The 17,705-nt window shown below is 47.8% G+C and overlaps 1 long non-coding RNA gene across 1 annotated transcript; it reads right to left on the bottom strand.

The window, feature by feature from the left end:
• Positions 1-3,506: 3,506 nt before the first annotated feature.
• LOC135810775 (uncharacterized) lies at positions 3,507-17,084 on the bottom strand. The gene is made up of 6 exons (XR_010552381.1): positions 17,025-17,084; positions 16,658-16,715; positions 16,291-16,336; positions 4,241-4,298; positions 3,874-3,931; positions 3,507-3,564 (listed from the first exon to the last, which is right to left on the bottom strand). It is a non-coding gene; the product is annotated as an uncharacterized LOC135810775 (long non-coding RNA).
• Positions 17,085-17,705: the final 621 nt, after the last annotated feature.

Here is a 17,705-nt window from a genome sequence, read left to right as displayed (position 1 = left end):
TGATCCACATTGTAGCTGGGCCCATTAACCCACAGGTACATTGAAATGAACAGGTGCGCACAAATGGCCAAAATTCACCATTTCTCACCTGCCCGTTCGCAGCTGCATCATGGGCAGTGACCGCCGTGAATTCCCGCAATAGGCACACAGAGTGCAGTGCACAACAGAAATTACACACATTGTCATAAACGACTTGCCCAGGGCTGCTGAACCCTGAAAATAACCTGTCTCCAAGATTGGGGCATTTTGCGTGTACATCCGGACTTGGAACTCAAGCCAGCTACAGCAGGGTCAAATTTCCAGGGGCACTGCCTATGTGGTGAATAGCAATTTCTGGGCATAAAAATAAAATAGAGCCCCACTGGCTGTGTGTTTTACATTTTTCATATCTTTTTGTATATATTGCATGGCCTAATCCTTCATCTTTCCAAAAAATTCACCATTTCTCACCTTTCCGACTATTCACGGCTGCAAAATGGACATTGGCCGCCGTGAATTCCTGAAATCGGCACACAAAGGTGATGATGTAGCACGTATTCGCAGACGCCCTCTCACGGCATCCTGTATCAATCCCGACTAGTGATGATGAACTTGGAGAAGATCCAGCACTGTCCTGCCGCAGTATCCGTATCTGTTTACTCCAAGATGGTCCCCAGAGTCTCCAGTTCGCTAAGCTCCGTGCCGCAGCAGCATCTGATCCTGACTACCAGATGCTACTTGGGTATATCCAGAACGGATTTCCCTCAGCACAAAAGCAGCTGCCCGAGCCTCTTCGTGCGTATTGGAACGTGCGTGAACATTTGTCCACCGACAATGGCATAGTCCTGAAAGGTCTACGCATAGTCGTCCCAGCCTCTCTGCGTGCGTCAACGCTGATCGACCTTCACGCAGCCCACCAAGGTCTGACCCGTACCAAACGACGTGCCCGTCAGACAGTGTATTGGCCCGGAATGAACAGTGAGTTAGACACGCTAGTCCGCAGCTGTGATACATGCCGTGAATTTCAGCCGTCTCAGTCTGCCGAACCGCCCATTTCTGACCGCAAGCCCACTTTGCCATTCGAAAGTGTTAGTGCTGACCTTTTCAGTTGCCAAGGTTGCGAGTATTTGGTATTCGTCGACCGCTTAACCGGATGGCCATGCATCGCCAAGCTTGGTCACTCAGCCACGTCAGCTGACGTCATTCGTCATTTCCGCAGGTGGTTCCCAGATGTAGGCGTACCACAGGTCATTTCAACGGACGGCGGTCCTCAGTTTGCGTCTCACAGATTTGCTGAATTTTGCGAGCGCTGGGGAATCCGTCATATCAAGTCGTCCCCTCACTACCCACAGTCGAACGGACATGCGGAGGCAGCCGTGAAGGCAATGAAGTACCTGGTGGAAAAGACTACCAATGATGGTAATCTAGACACCGATGCTTTCCAGCGTGGCCTTCTCGAGTGGCGCAATACTCCTGGCACTTCGGGAAAGAGTCCTGCCCAGTTACTGTATGGTCGCCCACTCGTCTCCTTCGTTCTCGCCCAATGGAGCCAGTTCGACTCCCACTGGCAAGACACCGCATCTGACATGGATGATGTTGATCGCGTAGACCAGCCTCCCAGTCAGCCTCACCGAGAGCTCCCCCACTTGTCTATCGGGACGCACGTTGACATTCAGCACCCGAAGACAAAACGGTGGTCTTCCCGCTTCGTTGTCGTGGCTATCGGTGACCACCGCGACTACTACGTCAAGCTACCGAGTGGACGCGTATATTGGCGCAACCGTCGCTACCTCCGCCCGTACCGTCCTCCTACTCCAGCTTCAACAGCCATGCCTGCATCGTCTCCCGTACCCGACGCTGCACCACAAGCAGTCCCTGTGACTCAGTCGTCGCCACAGTCAACTGTTCAGGTACCACCTCGAACAAGCCAACGTCCCCGGCGACAGAATGTCCCCTTTAACATTATTTCAACGCGTGGACAATCGTACAATTAACACTCGCTCTGTTCAGTTGTTGATGTCCATTGTACCTATTCAATTGTCATTCCCATTGTTTCGCAGTTGAAAACCTTCATGTATATAATTTTTGCAATTATCCCTTTTACAAGTCTGTTGGAAGTTGCTGCTGCTCCGCGACATGTCATTTGCTACGCACATGCAATTTTCACATTATTTTTGTTGATTAGATAAACACTTGTACGTTTTTATCTTAGGAGGGGCATGATGTATATGGCATACTTCCGTATATGGTGCAACTCCCGCACCCCGTATGCACCCGCCTAGAGCTCCTGCTTCCATATGCGCTCGTACACACTTTCCTTGGTGTTCGTACACACTTCCCTTTTGTGTTCGCACACTGCTTGGAATGTTGTTCTTCGTTTGTTGTCCTCCTTGCTAGTTGTGAATGAACTCTATCTGACACCACAAAAGGGAAATGCGCAACAGAAATGACACACATTGTCAAAAATGATCAAGCAACTTACAAGCAAACCAAAAATGAAACCTACGCGACCACTGACATTACAGCTGGGTATAGCTGGAAGTGCAGCAAGAAAAAGAGGCACATTTCTCTAAAGAATTCGCCCAGGGCTGCTGAAAGCTGAAAAATAACCTATTTCCAAGTTCGGAGCTTTGTCCCGTGATTGTTCACTTTGCGACTAAACTATTCACAAAAGTGCAACATTTTCTGAGTCGCTGCATGTGGGTGCCAGCGGCCTACAAGCAAACCAAAACTCAAATCAATGTGACAATTGACATTAGAGCTGGGTCATGGTATAGAGAGGTACATTGAAGCGTGAAAGATGGGCACAACAGGTCGAAAGTTTGACATTTCCTCACCTTTTTGCCCGTTCGAAGCTCAGAAACTCACACCGACCTCTTTTTCCCGTGATTCTTCACTTTGCGACTACACTATTCACAGCAGTGTCAAATTTTCAGGGTAACCCGATGTGGGTGCCAGCGGCCTACAAGCAAACCAAAAATCCAATCTATGCGAGCACTAGTGCCCTACAAATAATAAATAGTAATAATAATAATTCGCGGGATAGCAAACCAAAAATTAAATTAATGCGACTACTGACATTACAGCTGGGTCATGTTATAGAGAGGTATATTGAAATTGAAAGGTGAGCACAAATGGTGAAAATCCGACATTTTCTCACCTTTCTGCCCGTTCGCAGCTCAGAAAATGACAATGACCATCCTCATCTCCTTGTGTAGCTGGACATAGACAAGGGCACCAAGAAGGAGAGCCACATTTCTCTAAAGAAGTCGCCCAGGGCTGCTGAAAGCTGAAAAATAACCTATCTGACAGTTTGGGGCTTTTTACCCGTGAATCTTCACTTTGCGACTAAACTATTCACAGCAGTGCCAAATTTTCTGGGTAACTTAATATGGGTGCCAGCGCCCTACAAGCAAACCAAAAATCAAATCAATGCGACTGCTGTCAATGCAGCTGCGTCGTGTTATAGAGAGGTACATTGAAATTCAAAGGTCAGCACAAATGGTCAAAATCCGACATTTTCTCACCTTTCTGCCCGTTCGCAGCTCAAAAAATGACAATGACCATCCTCATCTCCTTGTGTAGCTGGACATAGACAAGTGCACCAAGAAAAAGAGCCAAATTTCTCTGAAGAACTCGCCCCGGGCTGCTGAAAGCTGAAAAATAACCTATCTCACAAATTGGGGCTTTTTACCCGTGAATCTTCACTTTGGGACTAAACTATTCACAGCAGTGCCAAATTTTCTGGGTCACTGAATGTGGGTGCCAGCGCCCTACAAGCAAACCAAAAATCAAATCAATGCGACCGCTCACAATGCAGCTGGGTCATGTTATAGAGCGGTACAATGAAATTCAAAGGTCAGCACAAATGGTCAAAATCCCACATTTTCTCACCTTTCTGCCCGTTCGCAGCTCAGCAAATGACAATGACTGTCATCGTGTCCTTGTGTAGCTGGACATAGACAAGTGCACCAAGAAAAACAGCCACATGTCTCTAAAGAATTCGCCCAGGGCTGCTGAAAGCTGAAAAATAGCCTATCTCACAAATTGAGGCTTTTTACCCGTGAATTTTCACTTTCCGACTAAACTATTCACAGCAGTGCCAAATTATCTGGGTCACTGCATGTGGGTGCCAGCGCCCTCCAAGCAAACCAAAAGTCAACTCGATGCGACCACTGACATTACAGCTGGGTCATGTTATAGAGAGGTACAATGAAATTCAAAGGTCAGCACAAATGGTCAAAATCCGACATTTTCTCACCTTTCTGCCCGTTCGCAGCTCAGAAAATGACAATGACCGTCATCATGTCCTTGTGTAGCTGGACATAGACAAGTGCACCAAGAAAAGCAGCCACATGTCTCTAAAGAATTCGCCCAGGGCTGCTGAAAGCTGAAAAATAGCCTATCTCACAAATTGAGGCTTTTTACCCGTGAATCTTCACTTTCCGACTAAACTATTCACAGCAGTGCCAAATTTTCTGGGTCACTGAATGTGGGTGCCAGCGCCCTCAAAGCCAACCAAAAATCAAATCAATGCGAGCACGGACATTACAGCTGGGTCATGTTATAGAGAGGCGAAAGCCTAAAGGGACAAGCCCAACTTTTTTTGCGGATTTTCTGTCATAAAAAATAAACGTCACAGGCTGCTCTTCGTAGGTGTCCGCGTCCCAGCGGTCCGGGCAAGCGACCGCACCTCAGTGGGACACTTGGCCGTGGCTTTTGTACTGCAATCTGTGGGAGAGCCTTTCCAGGGGTAGTAGTAGTACACACCTGGCCTGGGTACCGGGTATGGACGAATCCCTGGTGTTGATCCTTTTTTGTTCCTTTCCTTTTTATTTGTTTTTGCTGAGAAAGAAACGTTGCTGTTTCTGTTCCCGCCAGCGCCTTTGCTCTAGTAAAACATTGCTGGCTGATAAATGGTCATTGCTCGTGATGCCAAAGGTGAAGGGAAGCTGGGTTTCTTGCCATTTGCAACCCTGTCTCTGAAAATGTAGCTTGTAGCTCCGAGTATTTTAGTTTTTCGACGTGCCAGACCTATTGGTATGAGCTGCAGAGATGAGGAGCAACGAAGGCGTTGGATTAATGCGTTGGATTGATGCCAATAATGGTGTTTATGGCCGGACAACGCCAGCGGTTTTCACTTGTCAGGAGGACAGTCAAGTTGGAGCAGGCAGATGACAGATTATTAATTTTGGCGCATTTTTTTGCAGAGTGGGTGGCTTGCCGAAGAGAATCATCTCAGTACCTCATGGTTACTAGTATCTGACAAATGCCTCTTATTGCTAGTCTGCATTAGAGCATAGCAGAATTGATCATGTCACAAGTACTAGTAGTGTCAAGACTTGATGTGCTACGATTGTACTCAGATCATGTGGCAACTTCACGGTAATTCGTCCTGCCACTTTACGCTCTCCCGGAATTCCCTGCAGAAGTCACATGCCTGTGCAGGGGACAACGTGTTTGCATTGCTTACTGATGCAAGCGGATGGAGTGCAGAGCAGATAAGAAGACATAACGTCTGGCTATTCAAATAGCTTCGGCTGCTATTAATTGGCTGGACTCCTGGAAACGTGGGCAAGAATCTAAACCAGTCCACGGAAACGATGTGACGCCACACAGAAAGCTAAATGGCAAACCAATCAAGTTCTTTGGTAATGAAACCTTTCACCAACGTTGTCCGGTTGCATGCCTAGTGTCACTCACACAAGACCAATGGATGCCACATGTACCTAAAAGATACGCTGTTGATCAACCACAACTCCAATACCACTGAGCAGCGTCTTCTATACAGATCCAATTAGATATTGAAGTATATGAGTCGAAGTTGCTGGTATAGTCTCTCCTAATGACCGCGTATTTGGCATAATTTTCTCTATACTGCACCTAGAGCTACTTACCTTTTCCGACATTGAACTCAGGCAGTAACCACTCGCCCACAGAATGAGCCAATTGACACAGACATCAAGTACCATGTGCATTCGTCGCAAGAGAGACACGCAAGTTTGCAAGTGCAGTGGATGTACACCCACTGATTTTCTCTTATGCCAACGATATCAGACATGACCTGAGTGAAACATATCAAGACTAGCACCGCATTACTGCCCAATTCCGTAATTATAATTATTGCGATGCCTTGTGAAAGGATTCTCAATGCACACCTGGTCTACGCCACACGGAATACATCGGATGATAATGACCAAGACAGCTGCCTATGTCTCTCTCTCTTTCCCTCTCTCTCTCTCTCTCTCTCTCTCTCTCTCTCTCTCTCTCTCTCTCTCTCTCTCTCTCTCTCTCTCTCTCTCTCTCTCTCTCTCTCTCTCTCTCTCCCCCCCCTCTCTCTCTCTCTCTATCTTCATCTATATCTATCTATCCAATCTGGGGACAGAACTGTTTCGTCCTTTGTGGACTCATTAGCACAGCACAGAGAAATGAGGCCGAACCTGATTGCAATGAAAAATAAATTCCAAAGCCATATTTAAACCAGGGCCGAATATACTGTGCCAAAAATATCTCTCTATCTATCTCTATCTCTTTATCTCCTTGAGGGCACACTGGGTCCCCTGTTTTCGCAATTCTCCACCTATCAACTCCCTTCTGTGTGTATGTGTGTGTGTGTGTGCGTGCACGGGTGCAGGGTATATGCGCACATATCTTTCCTTCTCTTCCTGTCTTTACCTGGTTTGTGAATCGGCTTTTTAATCGTATTTTTTTCGGCTCACTGTTTTATGAGTTCACCTCATTATTGCACACAGGCAAGCAGTCAGGCAGCATTACAACAAATCAGCTTTGCTTCACTCCTGTACAGTAGTGTCTACTACACTTTGCTTTCGCCGCATTCGACAACTCTCAGCACTCTAGATCTGTGTGCATTATGCTGCTACCTACTTGTATTATACTACTTCAGTATTAGAAATCCAACGAACGAAATCTCTCGTATCTGTGTGTCTCCACATGTTTCTCTGTCTGTCTGTCTCTCTATTCTATTAATCTATCTATCTGTCTGCCTCTCTCTCTCTGTGTCTATGTGTCTCTGTCTGTGTCTTGATTTTTCTGTATGCCTGTCTTTGTCATTCTCTAGCTGTCTGCCTATCTCGTTCTGTCCGTGTGCCTGTCCCTGTCTGTCTGTCCATCTGTCTGTCTGTCTGTCTGTCTTCCTTTCTGTTTCTCTGTCTCCATCTGTCTGTCTCTGTTTCTCTGTCTGCTTCTCTTCTTCAGTCTTTCTCTGTGTGTCTCTCTTTGTCCCTCACTCGGTCACTTTTCTCTGTCTCTTACTTTGTCACTTTTCTCTCTCTGTTTCTGTGTGTGTGTGCGTGCGTGCGTGCGTGTGCGCGTGTCTCTCTCTCTCTTCTCTTCGTCTCTCTCTCTCTCTCTCTCTCTCTCTCTGTGTTTCTCTGAATCTTCGTCTCGGCCTTTCTGTGTTTGTCTGTGTAACTCTCCAGCTGTCTCCCTGTCTTGGTCTGTCTCTGCTTGTCTCTCTATGCTTGTCTCTCTATGTTTGTCTGTCTTCTTGGCCCTGTACTTATGTTGCTGTTTCTCCGTTTGCTTCTCTTCTTCTGTCTTTCTTTGTCCCTCTCTCAGTCTCTGTGTCTTCTTCCTTCTCGATCTGCCTCTCCCTTTCTCAGTTTTTTTCTCTCTGTCTTTCCCTAAGGACCCTCTGTCTCTGGCTCTCTGTGTCTTTGTGTCTGTCTCTCCTTTTGTCATTCATTATGTGCGTCCCTCTGTTTCTGTCTCGGTCTTTCTGCGTCTGATTGTCTGTCTCTGTCTGTTTTCTCCTCAGTCTGTGCTTTGTCTTGGTCTCTTTCTCTCTGAGTCTCTGTCTGTCGCTCTTTATGCGCAGCATCCCTCCGTTTCTGTCTTTCTGTGTCTGTCTGTCTGTCTCTATCTCTCTACCAGCCGCTGTTCTACACATAATGAAATTGTGTGGTACCGCGCACGTGGCTATGCGTGGGACATTCACACGCACGCACACACACACACACACACACACACACACACACACATCCGTACGCTCGATCATACAAGTACATGTAGTAGTGAAGAATTCACCTCAGACACATTATTAAAACGTATCTCTCTGTCTCTCTCTCTCTCTATGCCTGCCACTGTGCTGCATATACAGTTAGTGAAATTGAATGGCACAGAACACGTACATGACTGTATATTTACCCACCCGTGGGGCATTCACGGATGCACCCACACACACCATGTATACGCCCGTCGCAAGAGAAGCACCAAATCTGCAAATGCACACCCACACACTTGTACGCTCGATCATACAAGTACACACACACACTCATACGCTCGATCATACAAGTACAATGTAGATTATGTAGTAGTGAAGAATTCACATCAGAGACATTAAAACGTCTCTCTCTCTCTCTCTATGCCTGCCACTGTGCTGCATAATATTATACAGATAGCGAAATTGGTGTGGCACATAACATATGTAATAGGTGTATGTATGCTACGACCTGAATACTCACTATTTGTATTTCCCGCTCGTTCCCCTTGGCAATGAGCACTCACATAGAAGAGCGCATGCTCCAGTTCTGTTGTAGTCTAGTCTTGAGTTGTCGTTGTCCTGTTCTCCTTGTCTACACTCTTCTCGAATACTTCTAATTATCCAATCATAATACCCTTGTGTTCCGGTGTGAGGGGGCATTATTAGCCGGGAGCAGCTAACACTGGTGGCAGCGGAAAACGTCCACCACTACATCGCTGGCGGAGTATGTACGCCTTCGGAGATCGCCGACTATGAAGTACCACGAAGGCCCACGCAAGTGAAACCATATCCTCATCCACTCTCTTCGTCAATATTTTCCTATCTGCATTGTGTTTCTTTCTGCTCGTCGTTTTCTTGTTGCATGCATTGTTTACCATGGTTTACAGTCCATAGGTCAAGCATTGGCGCCAACCTGTCTGGCCAAACATTTTCGTAACATTTTCTGTGTCCGTGTTTTGTGCATACTGGCTGCTGTCTAGTGTCTTGTTAGGATATCTGCTAGCTGGGTAGTAGAGTCTAGCTACACTGTGTCCGTAGAGTAGTTGCCTATTTTGGAATTGTCTCTGCCAAATTTAGTTGTTTGCCGCTACGCACGATAGGTTACGTAATAGATTTAGAATTAGATCGATAGTTGATCGAGGCGTCGATCGAGTCCACGGGAAATTTTTGCAGATAATTTTTTTCGAAAATTCAAAAATACAAAAACAAATTTTTTTTTCACAATGGGCCGTTCAGCGAAATCCAAGAGACAAGAAAAGCTAGAGCGTAGCTTCGCTGAAGCTGGCTGTGACATGAGCATTGCTGAAGAGCGCGAGAGTTCGCCGGTACAAGGGTTGTCCCATCGTTTTCGTTTGCCGGACACAGACACACCACATGCACGTCCACTGCCGAAGCCAGTCTTGCTTCCTGAGACATTCGGAAATCAGCCAGGCCAAGATTTCACCACGTACATGAGGCATTTCGTCCACACATGCGAGCTGAGTGGGTACGACGACGACCAAAAGCTACGGCTACTACCTGCTCGCCTTGTTGGTACAGCTCATGAGATGTTCACCGAAATTCTAACTCACACGCGTGACATAAACTTTTCCGACGCAGTCGAGGCTCTGCATGTCCGTCTTGAGCCGCCCCAGCAAGCATTGATGCACGAGGCCAGTCTTCGCCAGCGAGTGAAGCTGGCGAGTGAAACTCAGCACGGGTATGCCACGGAACTTCGTCGGCTCGCTCGTCGAGCCTACCCAGGACAACAAGGTGCACTGCTTGATTCAATGCTTTTGCAACTTTTTATTGATGGCCAGGCATCGAAGGATTTGCGCTTGGCGTTGGCGTCACCTCGGCCCACTGATTTGGATGCGGCGGTCCAAAAGGCCATCGAGGTAGGTGCTATTTATGCTCGCGAGCAGGCCCGCACCGTACCTCACCAGTACGCACAGCCCGTATTTGCTGCTGCTCCGGAAGTGAAGCCCCGTCATGGTCGTGACCCCTACACAGCAGTCGGTCCACTGAAGTCGGAATCTGAGCGAGACCAGTTGGCTTCGCTTTTGTCGAGTTTTGATTCGCGTCTCTCTGCTTTGGAGGCGAAAATGGAGAGCGTGAGTCTGTATCGCCCCACCCGACCCCAGCAAGACCATGTACGTTTTGTTGCTCGTGGTGCTGGTGCTGGTGCGCCTAGTCGTGGTCGTGGCCAGAGTTTTGCGAGGCCTGTCCGTGGAGTGTGCCATGGATGTGGTGAAGAGGGCCACTTCATTGCATCTTGCCCGCACGCAAAAAACTAGGTTGGACTGGTGACACGGGGCCGCCGTCAGTCGTCCGAGTGGAGCCCCTCGAGGAGGTATGTGGTGCGATCTCACCCATTATTGTGCACGTTGATGTTTGTCTTTCGTCTTCGTATTCGTCTCCTGTTGTTGCTCTTGTTGATTCGGGTTCAAGTGTGTCGTTAGTGCATTCGAAATTGTTGCCTAATTTGACAGAGCGACCTCCTCTAGAGTCTGCTCCGCGGTTGTGTGCAGTCAATGGCGCACAACTTCCTGTCGTTGGATCCATGGATCTGTGTATGTCGCTAGGAAATCTGTCTTTCCAGCACACGGTTGTTGTGTCTCCTGGTATTCACTGTGACATGATTCTTGGTTCCGATTTTTTGTTGCAGCATGGTGGTGTATTAGATATTGCTCGTGGTGTTGTGATGTTTGGCGATGTGTCTGTTCCGTTGCATGTTTCTGGTTCCGGGTGTCCTCCGTCACGTACGCCCTATGGCTATGATCGTATTGTTCCGCGTAATACTTCCCCCTCATGTAATAGTACTCATACTCCTCATTCTGATTCTGATGCATGCTCCGACGATGTACCTGTTTCGTCGTATTCTTCTCGTGTTGCCCTTGACGATTCATTGTCTGCACGGGTTGTTGAACCCATGGCTCAACCTGGCGTTGTCCCGGCGTGTGCGCCCGAAAGTGTGGCCGACCCTGTGGTATACTCATCTCGTGTGGTGTTTGAGATGGAGTTGTCGGTACCTGCAGGACATGTTGTCTTGGTGCCTTGTGCAGCTGTTGATGTGTGCACGGTTGCGATGGATTGCGTGGCAGATCCATTGGAGTCCTTTATGGCGAAGCATCCAGATGTGGCAGTGACTCCTAGTCTTGTAACTGTTGGCCCTAACCAAACACGTGTGGTTGTGGCTGTTGAAAATCATGCAAATCATCCTATACTCATTCATAAAAATACCAATGTTGCCGAACTTCATCAAATTCCTACAGATTGTGAACATATTGACGACACTGAAGCTATGGTTTCCTCAGTTTCACCCGACCCGATCCCGCTAACTGAGCAACGCAAGAAAGTCATCGATGAATATATCAACGCACAAAATCATCTCTCCACAGAACAGTCTCGCACGCTCACTGAACTACTTCATGATAACCACGATTTATTTATCTTGCATGATGATGACTATGGCTACTGTGACATATTCCCTCATAAAATTAACACAGGACAAAATAACCCTATAAAACAACCTACCCGGCGGATTCCATATCACCGCCGGAAGGCTCTGCAAGATCTACTGAATACGCTGTTAAAGCAAGGCATAATACAAGAATCGATTAGTCCGTGGGCATCACCCATAGTATTGGTGCCAAAGAAGGATGGCTCTCTTCGACTCTGTATCGACTACAGGAAGTTGAACTCTGTCGCCGAACCTGACGCCTACCCGATTCCCCGGGCGGATGACATGCTTGATTCCCTGTCTGGCTGTCGGTATTTCACGTCCCTTGACTTCGCGTCAGGGTACTGGCAAATAGCAATGGAAGGAAGCGACAAGGCTAAGACGGCATTTACCACGCCACTGGCCTTGTTTGAGTTTAATGTTCTGCCGATGGGCTGCAGGAATGGCCCAGCGACATTTCAGCGCGTAATGGAAGCAGTCCTGAGTGGCTTATGTAACACACCGGTCCAGCCATTCTGCCGTGTGTTCTTTGATGATGTCCTGAATGCCAGCGAAACGCTGTCTGGCCAACTCCAGATTCTGCTGCCCGTGTTCGCGCGAGTTCGGTCCGCTGGACTGCGGTTCAATCTGAAGAAATGCTCCTTCTTCCAGGAGGAGGTCACTTTCTTAGGACACCGCGTGTCAGCGGAGGGCATCTCCCCGAATGAAGCCAAACTCGTCGCGGTCAGGAACTGGAAGACTCCGAAATCTGTCACAGCTGTCCGCGAGTTCCTTGGCTTCGCTGGATATTATCGCCGCTTCATCCGTGGGTTCGCCCAGCGTGCTGCTCCGCTGACTGCTCTGACAGGCAAGAATGCTCGCTTTGCATGGTCGAAAGCTTGCGAAGCGGCGTTCCAGGCTCTGAAGCGTTCGCTTGCCAGTGCGCCGGTGATGGCGTACCCCCAGTTTGAAGATTCAGCAGGTGCATTCATTCTGGACACCGATGCGAGCAATGTGTCGATTGGTGCAGTCCTCAGTCAGATCCAGGATGGAACTGAGCGACCAATTGGGTACGGCAGCCGTGTACTGACGAAAGCTGAGCGCAACTACGATGCTAGCGATCGTGAGGCCCTTGCTCTGGTCTATTTTGCGGAGTATTTCAGGCACTACTTGTTGGCACGACCATTTGTTGCCAGGACGGACAATACTGCGTTGACTGCACTCCGGAACCTGAAGGAACCCCGCGGACGGAAAGCACGTTGGCTTGACTGTTTATCCGAATATGAATTCCGAGTCGTCCACCGTCCAGGTCGCCAACATCTGAATGCCGATGCTATGTCCCGCGTGGTGACCGATGTGCCGTCTCCTCCGCCGAGTCCGCCGCCTCTTGCCCGTGATGTTCCGTTGTCAGCTGCTGATGAAGTGCCACTTGCTGTTGATGTTCCTCCGGCTGCTGAGATTATTCCTCCGGCCGTTTTTGTTCGTCCTCCTGGTTCCTCTGCTGCTGGACCGTTGCCGGATTGTTACAAGCCTCAGAGTCTTCTTGCTCCGTATGCTGATCCTGCTCTGTCTGAGTGTTTCACCCGATATGATGCTGCCAGTGGCAAGTTTGTTCGTCCGCCTGAAGCCGTTTCCCGTCCTCCCGACTGTCAACCGCCTGCCGTTACTGCTTCTCGTCCTGACCCGATTACGCTGCCTGATGATGATTTGCCGCGCTGCGTTCCGCCGCTACAGCCACCGTCGTCTGATCCGGTCCGTACTTCTTCTCCTGTTTCTCGTCGTTCTGGCCGTGTCCGCACTGCACCTGCTCGACTAGCTGACTATGTCCTGGACTGAGTTTATTATTTGGTTTGTTTTCTTTTGTTGTTTCCTAGGTATTTCGTTCATTCCCGTGGACGTGAATTTTAGCTAGGGGGGCACAGTGTAATAGGTGTATGTATGCTACGACCTGAATACTCACTATTTGTATTTCCCGCTCGTTCCCCTTGGCAATGAGCACTCACATAGAAGAGCGCATGCTCCAGTTCTGTTGTAGTCTAGTCTTGAGTTGTCGTTGTCCTGTTCTCCTTGTCTACACTCTTCTCGAATACTTCTAATTATCCAATCATAATACCCTTGTGTTCCGGTGTGAGGGGGCATTATTAGCCGGGAGCAGCTAACACATATACATGACTGTATATTTACCCACGGGCCAAGCGTGGGACATTCACGGATGCACACACACACACACACACACACACACATGGCCTGCAGCAAATAACATTTCATAGCTACAAGACCTTCAAAGAAAGTCATGGTGTCAAGAAGATAGATAAGACAAGGATAATTGTAAAGTATAAATTATATTATACATATACATGTAGCAGGGATATTCTCAGAGAGTCAAACTACTGGATGAAATGGCAAACGAAAGTCTCAACTTCAGAGAGTAGAGTAGAGAGTAGAGTGGGTGGGTGTGCAGACCAGCGAAGGTCATAACAAATTGATAATAACGTGTAACCAATGCCGGCAATGGATAATGTGTGAGCGACCAAAGAGGCGTACATAGCATTACCTGTACCACCATAAACACACCTTGACCTTGCCCATTGCGTAGCAAAGATACCGCATTGTTATTTCTCCAGTCCACGACAGAATGACTGATGGCGTTTCAGGTCGCCGCTTCGACGGAACATGCGGCCGCAGGCGCAACCGTAGCCAGCAGCAGAGGGTGCCTTGTGTGGTCGACGGGCAATGGCACGCCACTCCGGATGGTTCTGGGCTGCATTTACCATCCACATGTTGGTACCGGTGGCTCAACCGACGCAAAGTCATGCATAACAACGTCCCTCCGCCTCTTCCGTGGATCACGCGCGGGGCGCGGGGCAGGCAGTTCACCGAAGAGAACACACTTCGGCAACCGGTGATCTTCCCTCCGTGCCACGTGTCCAAGCCAGCGCAAACGTCATTCCCGTATGATGTGACCAATGTCCTCAGGCACTCCAAGGGTCTTTGCAAGGGCTGAGGACGTTGCGTGGGTCTCCCATTGCTGCCGTCGCGACACTCCAACGATAGATCTGACACATTGATGGTGGAAAAGGTTGAGGTGTCGTAGGTCCGGAGCCTTCGTTGTCCAGGTCTCCGCGCCGTACAGGAGGGTAGAGAGCACCACGGCAACATACACGCGACGACGACACTGCAAACTCAGTGATCGGTTCTCGGATACGGCTTGCTTCAATTGCAAGGAACTAAATACGGCAAGCAAATCGAGGGACATTAGGTGCAAACCTCGTTGTTCTAGTTGTGTAGACTGCACGGGGTCTTGAAAATACTGAGCCTCCACGTTGTATCTGTGTGGCATGTGGCATCCGTTGATCTCGTTTGAGTAGTAGTAGGCATGCACTGCATTATGTTTTGATGAAAGGTTCGATAGCTGATGAATGGGTTTATCATTTGGCTTCCTGTGTGGGTATTGCTTCTGTGGATTGGTTTGGAGCAATGTTCAGATAGTCCAGGCATCAGGCAAATTTATAATGGCGGTCCAAGCTAGTTGAATATCCGGATCACTTTTTCTCATCTGGTCTACACTCCATCCGCTTGCATCCGTAAGCAATGCAAACGCATTGTCCCTTGCACAGGCACGTGACTCCTGCAGGCAATTTTGGGAGAGCGTAAAGTGGCAGGACGGATATTCCCGTGAAGTTACAACATGATCTGAGTATAATCGTAGGACATCAAGTCTTGACACTACTTGTGACATGATCAATTCTGCTATGCTCTAATGCAGACTAGCAATAAGAGGCATTTGTCAGATACTAGTAACCATGAGGTACTGAGACGATTCTCTTTAGCAAACCACCCACTCCGCTATAAATGCTCAAATAATCTGTCATCTGCCTGCTCCAACTTGACTGTCCTCTTGACAAGTGAAAATCGCTGGCGTTGTCTGGGCCATAAACACCATTATTGGCATTAATCCAACGCCTCCCTTGCTCCTCATCTCTGCATCTCGTAACGATAGGTCTGGCACATCGAAATCTAAAACTAAAATATTTGGAGCTCTTATTTGTTCAAGCTATATTTTCAGAGCCAGGAAGTTGCAAATGGCAAGAAACCCAGCTTCTCTTCACCATTGGTATCACGAGCTATGATCATTATCAGTGAGCAACGTTACTAGAGGAAAGTCGCTGGAGTGAACAGAAAGCTTTCCAAGCAGCAACGTTTCTTTCTCAGCAAGAACAAATAAAAATGAAAGGAGCAACACCAAGGATTTGTCTATCCCGGTATAGGTACCCGGGTGTGTGTAGCCTCTGGCATGGCAAGGTTCTGCCACAGATTTCCAGTACAACGGCCACGGACAAGTGTCCCACTGAGATGCGGTCGCTCGCCCGGACCGCTCCGACGCGGACGCCTGTGACGTTTATTTTTTTATGACAGAAAACTGCAAAAAAAGTTGGGCTTGTCCCTTTAGTCCTACCCTATAGAGAGGTACATTGAAATTCAAAGGTCAGCACAAATGGTCAAAACCAGACATTTTCTCAACTATTTGCCCGTTAGCACCTCAGAAAACGACAAAGACCATCATCATCTCCTTGTGTAGCTGGACATAGACAAGTGCAGCAAGAAAACGAGCCACATTTCTCTAAAGAACTCGCGCAGGGCTGCTGAAAGCTGAAAAATAACCTATCTTACAAATTGGGCCTTTTTACCCGTGAATCTTCACTTTGCGACTAAACTATTCTCAGCAGTGCCAAATTTTCTGGGCCACTGAATGTGGGTGCCAGCGCCCTCCAAGCAAACCAAAAATCAAATCAATGCGACCGCTGATAATGCAGCTGGGTCATGTTATAGAGAGGTACATTGAAATTCAAAGGTCAGCACAAATGGTCAAAATCCGACATTTTCCCACCTTTCTGCCCGTTCACAGCTGAGAAAATGACAATGACCATCCTCATCTGCTTGTGTATTTGGACACAAAGAAGTACACCAAGAAAAAGAGCCACATTTATCCAAAGAACTCGCCCAGGGCTGCTGAAAGCTGAAAAATAACCTATCTCACAAATTGGGGCTTTTTACCCGTGAATCTTCACTTTGCGACTAAACTATTCACAGCAGTGCCAACTTTTCTGGGTCACTGAATGTGGGTGCCAGAACCCTACAAGCAAACAAAAAATCAAATCAATGCGACCGCTCACAATGGAGCTGGGTCATGTTATAGAGAGGTACAATGAAATTCAAAGGTCAGCACAAATGGTCAAAATCCCACATTTTCTCACCTTTCTGCCCGTTCGCAGCTCAGAAAATGACAATGACCGTCATCATGTCCTTGTGTAGCTGGACATAGACAAGTGCACCAAGAAAAACAGCCACATGTCTCTAAAGAACCCACCCGGGGCTGCTGAAAGCTGAAAAATAGCCTATCTCACAAATTGAGGCTTTTTACCCGTGAATCTTCACTTTCCGACTAAACTATTCACAGCAGTGCCAAATTATCTGGATCACTGCATTTGGGTGCCAACGCCCTCCAAGCAAACCAAAAGTCAAATCGATGCGACTACTGACATTACATCTGGGTCATGTTATAGAGAGGTACATTGAAATTCAAAGGTCAGCACAAATGGTCAAAATCCGACATTTTCTCACCTTTCTGCCCGTTCGCAGCTCAGAAAATGGCGATGACCATCCTCATCTCCTTGTGTACCTGGACACAAACACGTGCACCAAGACAAATAGCCACATTTCTCTAAAGAACTCGCCCAGGGCTGCTGAAAGCTGAAAAATAACCTATCTGACAGTTTGGGGCTTTTTACCCATGAATCTTCACTTTGCGACTAAACTATTCACAGCAGTGCCAAATTTTCTGGGTCACTGAATTTGGGTGCCAGCTCCCTCCAAGCAAACCAAAAATCAAATCAATGCGAGCACTGACATTACAGCTGGGTCATGTTATAGAGAGGTGCATTGAAATTCAAAGGTCATCACAAATGATCAAAACCAGACATTTTCTCAACCTTTTGCCCGTTAGCAGCTCAGAAAATGACAATGACCATCATCATCTCCTTGTGTAGCTGGACATAGACAAGTGCACCAAGAAAACGAGCCACATTTCTCTAAAGAACTCGCACAGGGCTGGTGAAAGCTGAAAAATAACCTATCTTACAAATTGGGGCTTTTTACCCGTGAATCTTCACTTTGCGACTAAACTATTCACAGCAGTGCCAAATGTTCTGGGTCACTAACTGTGGGTGCAAGCGAACTCCAAGAAAACCAAAAATCAAATCAATGCGACCACTGACAATGCAGCTGGGTCATGTTATAGAGCGG

The sequence above is a fragment of the Sycon ciliatum genome, chromosome 2 (genome assembly GCF_964019385.1).
Source record: "Sycon ciliatum chromosome 2, ocSycCili1.1, whole genome shotgun sequence".
Taxonomy (NCBI): Eukaryota; Metazoa; Porifera; class Calcarea; order Leucosolenida; family Sycettidae; genus Sycon; species Sycon ciliatum.
Note: the sequence above shows the minus strand (reverse complement) of the source record. Positions and strands in the feature narration are given on the sequence as shown.